Genomic DNA, 6221 nt, shown 5'->3' with positions numbered 1-6221 from the left:
CAGTTTCTAGCCTACAATATAATATCACACTGACGAAAACAGAAAATGGTATGTCCAGGAGTGCTGAAAGATTAATATGAAGGACAGTATGACCAAAAAAAATCCCCCATAATTCCTACAAAACCAACATTTAAACACTGTTTAGTGTAACAGATGGTGTACAGCCATGTTTGAGACTGACCTCTCAACGTTTGATAGTTCAGATTCGAAATCCCTTTCAGAACTGGTGCCACCAAGCCAGAAGTCAGAAAATCAAGGAACAACAACCAGTGACAGCAACGTTAACAACATGCTGTACTTCTGCAAGGCTGCTGGCGGGAAATGAGATTAATAAAGACAAAAACAAAAAACATGGTCACATCTGCTTAGAATTGAGTGTAAGAAGAGGAAGAGCACTGTTGGATGAACAAATCTAACCACAAATATATTATTATCATATGTGTATATTTGTATTAATCACAAGACGTATTGCAATACTTAACATCATCATTGCATGTTAAAGGAATATCATGCAGCCCAAACTCTATAAACGTCCACTGGGAATAAGTTTGGCGACCTATACTCTTTATTCATTGTTCGCTGCGATCGCCTCCGACTTACCATAACGCCAACTTCTATTGAACGTGGGGTGGAAAAAGATCATTCTCACACCCAACAGCAGGTACAACACTATTGATGAATATCTGAAACAATATTCCAACAAATGCTGTGAACAGACTACAGAAGCCGCTTATAAATTTCACTTAGCGAAGCTGCACATGCTGCCCGACTACCTGGATATGAGTGTGACCTTGATTCATCACCAACAAATACTGTGTTGACAGTAGCAGACTTGCTTGGTATAATATTTTTGAGTAAAAACTGTTAATCATTCAAAATCGGTTTTAGATGAGTCTTTTGCAATGATCTACCATTAGAAAGGCTGAAACCAGAGGCTGGCTATCATTACTTAGATCACAATAGTTTAAATGATTTCAAAACTGAAATATTTAAGTAGTAATTATGATACAAACGGCCAAATAGGAGCGACTCAGACTCAAACTGAAACACAGCTATAAAAAGTCCCCCCAAACTAGTTTTACTTCTTTGCATTTATACGCTCCATGTTTCCTGTAAACTAAACTAATAGTTACTAATTTCTGAATTCCCTCGTGAAAAGGTAAATCTTCCCCTGGATGTAATGAGTTATTAGTAGTCCTGTTTTTGGATCTGACATCTGGTTCAGCTGAACACAAAAAAAAGCCTGTAATCACATTTGTCTGGGCGATGTTTTAAATTAGGACACCAGCAATAAATCATGGCCTTCTTCTCAAGTATTTTGGCCTTTTAAGCATTCACATGTTTTATGGTTTTAGGCTCAGATTCGCAGGATTTGTGCAGCCACTCTGAGCTCTGTATAGGGACTGAGTAAATCTTAATGACTTTTCCGAAATAAAACAAGTCCCGAATAAATTGTCAATAAGAGGGGCAATGTTGGCATAAACTATGAGTCTGGCACCGCTCATACTGATAGACCTGAAAGCTCTCAGAAATCTTAACATTTGAGAGAAGAAGAAAGCGACCTAAAAGATTCAGCTCACCACATGCAGAATATATGAGTGTTAATGTCCTCGGGCGATCAAAGAGACAGTTTTATTAGACTGCGGTCTCATCACGACTTAAGATTCACACAGTTTCTAATTAGGAGTGATTCAGAAGGTCCAGATGTGCAAAGCCAACGCCACTGGCTTCAACTGATGCCAAAGGAACAAGATACTATTGTTGTTGTGCCATTAGTATTTAATTTCTACTGAATTTACGAAGTTGTGAGCCACAAAAGCAGTTTTAAAAAGGTTGATAGCCAAAGTATCACTTTACATGCACTGTGGGTAATTTCCAGGAGGCCGGGTGCAGAGACTACCAGCTCAAGCATTCAGAGGGGGATTTTTTATATTATAGTCCCAAATACAATTTTAAGGCCAGAGAGAGAGTTAAGCATGACTATAATGATTGGATCAGCTTCAAAAACATGAATTCAGAAGATTGAAATGGCATCACATAAAAGCTGTGAGAAAAGCTAAAACCAATTAGATTCCTATCCATTTATGTGTCTATGTTTTTAGACAAGTTGCAGTTAGCTGAAACACACACGGACACGCGCACACACACACACACACACACACACACACACACACACACACACACACACACACACACACACACACACACACACACACACACACACACACACACACACACACACACACAATGTTTGGATCATTCAGGGAAACAGATTCAGTCAATTAAATCTCAATTATGAAATGATTAGGTCTGCTTGCGTCTAGTCAACCACATTCATGCAAAGATGCTCAGTTCATCAAACTTACTCCATCCATCTGTTTATGCGTTTAACCACAGCTGTCTGCAACTGAGTGAATGTGGTTCAACCTGCAGGGGGCGTCATCAGTACATCATTAACATTAAAATCAAATGTATCCAACACAATTTGCTGATTAGAAATGCAATATTTCAGAGTTATCAGATGGCAAACTGTTGAGTGCATCTATTTTATAGACCGCTTTATCCAACTCAGCTTCTCTGATCCAGGATAACCATGAGTGAAAACCGAGTACAACCAAGTCAGGTCACCAGTCCATCACCAGGTGAATACAAAAGGACAAACCGTCGCAAACACTCACATTCACACCTTGAGTCACAAAGTTCCCTCAAATGCATGTTTTTGGATTGAGGGAGGACAACGGATCACCTAAAGACAGCTGATGCATGTACAGGGTCAGAATATCCTGGGCAAGAACATAGCAAGAACACGTGACGTTCTCGCTATGAAGTGAGAGAGTGAACCACTGCTCCACTGTGTCACCAGTCTTGTTAAATGTATGTTAAATGCTATTAGACTACAGTAAATCAATGCAATAATGTTGAGAATTTACACCTTGCAGGTTTTACATAATTGAATTAATGCAGAGCTGCATCCTAAACTTAAAGGGAACTGTGCTGCACCTCTGAGCATTGAAGAAAACAAAGAAGAAATTAATGCAAAAGATATCCAACATATCCAACTGCATGTACAAAGCTGTCAACCACAAGTGAAGAGCAAACTCCAAAACCGGTAACATTCCAACCAGTCTGCCTTTAAAGTTTGCTTAAACATTAAAGTGAAGCGAAACAACGGCAGACATACTCACTCATCAGTATACAAAAACCGGAGCCTCCAAAAAATATGACATAACCGATTGTCCAGGACACGTCTAATTAAAATCCTATAACGTGTCCTACTGTGGTTTTCTTGCACAAATGTACATAAGTATGAGGTAATACAGTGAAAGGAAGATGCTCTTGCTGCACTTCCAAAAGATTATTTGTGGCTCAGTGTTCAACAAATACAGAGACAGAGAGAGAGAGAGAGAGAGAGAAAGAGAGAGTTGAACCATATCATTTCCAGGAATCGGTGGCTGTCAGAGCCCAATCAGGGAAAATGCTTTGGTCCCAACTTGACTCCAGTAAAACCGGAGGAATGTCTCTGAAGCTTTGATAGAGAACACACAGGTTCTCATCTGTATAATCGCCACTGAGTGCCATTGATTTGCAATACTCCAAAAATAAAAAAAAATAAAAATATATATATATATAAATTTTTTTATTCACATTGTTTGAGAGCAGAATGTTTCCACAACACTTCAAAGTAAAAATAGTAAGAAGACAAACAATGAAAACGAACCAATAAAGAAACAAAACAATGAAAACTGTTTTTTTCCAAAAGCACATTAAGTATACACATACTTTGATTCCTTCTCATTCCCCTATACTCCGATTGTGTCTTCAGCTTCCTCCTTATCACTGCATCTTTGTCAGCCTCTCATATCCAGTATGAGTTCCAGTTAGTTGTTACTACAACTAACTGGAACTCAATGACTCCCCGGTGGCTGAGTGAGTGAGCCATCAGTATTGAAGTCATTGTGGCGAGAAGTCCGCCTGTTGCTGCAATTCCATGCATAACTCCATTCGACTGCTGGTTTCACAGCTTTAATGAGTGGCCGGAGCACTTACATGGGTCATAACCAAAGCACTCCTCTCGTTAGAAAACATCTCGAATAAACTTAAAGGATTTACTCAACAAGCTCCACTTCATAAATGGGGGATTTGGAAATATTTATTTGTGGTTTCTTCCTATTCATTCATCTTTTCATCAATAGGCAAGTTGTGGAGAGTGTACCCCTGATCTTTCTCCCCATATTGTGTGGGACAGGCTCCAGTTCTTCCAGCCTGGATAAAGCAGCTCTATATGGTTGAAGGCCTGATGGGTGAAATCTGCACATCAATGGGATATTTTCGTGAACTTCTCTGTGTTACAGGTGTTTTATTTCTCCTTTTGTCGTAGTGTTTTGAACCTGGCATATTTGACCTACTCAGTAAATGACCGACATAATCTGAGATTGAGTCACGACTTTGACTTTACTCACTGACCAAGTGTATACATGATTCATTTTAAGAAAAACAAAAAACAAAAAAAACCTGACTCCAAAAGAAATGTTAGCTAAGAGAGTTATGCAAAGTCCGCAAGTTCAGATCACTCAAAACTCAGATAAAAGTAGGCATTCATTCACATTCTGGCTTCTCAGTGAATGTGATTCATATTTATCTGATGCTATATTATAGATAGATGCTACTGTCCGGGATGAGAAATGGGGTGTGAACAAGACACACGGATGTTCATTAGATTTAAAAAAAAATCTGCCCTTTACATGTTCCTGAGATGGACCTTTCTGACATACACGCGCTCACACATGTAGTACAGATGTTTAATCCAGAGATCGGAAGAGAGTCGTTATCTTTTGATCTGCTGCATGCTCGGAGTTTTGGAACTCAGTGTCACATGAATAATTAATATCATCACTTCACTGGACCACAGGCAGTGATCCAAAACAGCTGGATCTTTAAACTGACATCAGAATGTATTCAGAAGATTGCAGTGCAGCGTTTCTGCTCAAGGACATTATGTCTCACCACATCACAGCATGCATAGACAGAGAGTTTACTAGTTTTTACACTCCATTCACTCCAACCTTGACCACCAAACCTCACCCCAACTGTAATGAGAGACTAAACCTGAAGAGTTGTCCTCTAGAAAAACAAACACATTGCTTGAGGCTGACTCAGTCTCCTTTCATCAGTTGCGCTCATCACATTTGAGTCGAATCATTTAGCAACAAGAACATATGTTCAAGCAGATTCGTAACAAACCGCCTTCCTTGGAGGCGCATGGAAGTTTAGAAGCTTGTATCAAGGATGTCTGCAGACACCAGAACGGGGAACGACCACGGAGCATTGAACAATGTGGCATACAATTATTTTAAGATCAAGCATTCGAATTGGGTAAAAAGTTGCATTAACAAGTTAACAAAATTATTCAACTGCACGCTCACAATTATTTGTGCAAAAAAACATATTAACTTTTTAATTAGATTGTTTTATCTTAGTGAGATTAAACGGCAATCTGTAATCTGAAATGATCTTCCACTTTGCAATCCTACACCTCCACAGGTTTTTTTTTTTTTTTTTGGTGGAAACTGTCCAATGCGGATATTTGCTCAGTCTATCTGCGCTCCTGCTCCGGTGATCCAAACTCCCCTTCATCGTTCTTCTCCTATCCACATGATCCGTGACCGCTGCTGTTCATTAGGAATTTATTTATCTTGCAGCTCACACTGTCGCTCCTGTCCGCCCGAGGTCTAGCGCAGCACGGTCAGACAACCTGCGCACCTGACGAAAGCGAAAGTGCAGCAAAAGGCAGAGCGCACGAAAGTTTGCGCTTTGAACTTAATCATAACCACTGACTCGTCACACCTGATTTCAAACTTAATTCTGAAAACAAGAAGTACTCTGTATGAGGTGGTGTCTTTCATTAAAAAAAAAAAAAAAAAAAAAAAAAAACCCTCGTTTCTGCGATCTAAGAGAAAGACGCACAAGTACGTACGTAGGCACACACACAGACACACGAAAACGCACCTCGCGTGTCCCTTTGCTGTGTCCTCCCGGGATGCGTGCAATCTGTATCCGCTCAAATGTGGCGGTTGTAATGAAGAATCGGTGACTTGAATGAGGAGGGAAGAGGGGGGTAAAAGCCAAGACACAGGAATTCCAGCCCCAAACGTGTCTATCAATGTTCATTCAGAGAAGTCCAGTACTGACTCCTTCCATCCCAGAAGCCGGTGGTGCGCGAT

The sequence above is a fragment of the Blennius ocellaris genome (genome assembly GCF_963422515.1).
Source record: "Blennius ocellaris genome assembly, chromosome: 11".
NCBI classification, from domain to species: Eukaryota; Metazoa; Chordata; class Actinopteri; order Blenniiformes; family Blenniidae; genus Blennius; species Blennius ocellaris.
Note: the sequence above shows the minus strand (reverse complement) of the source record.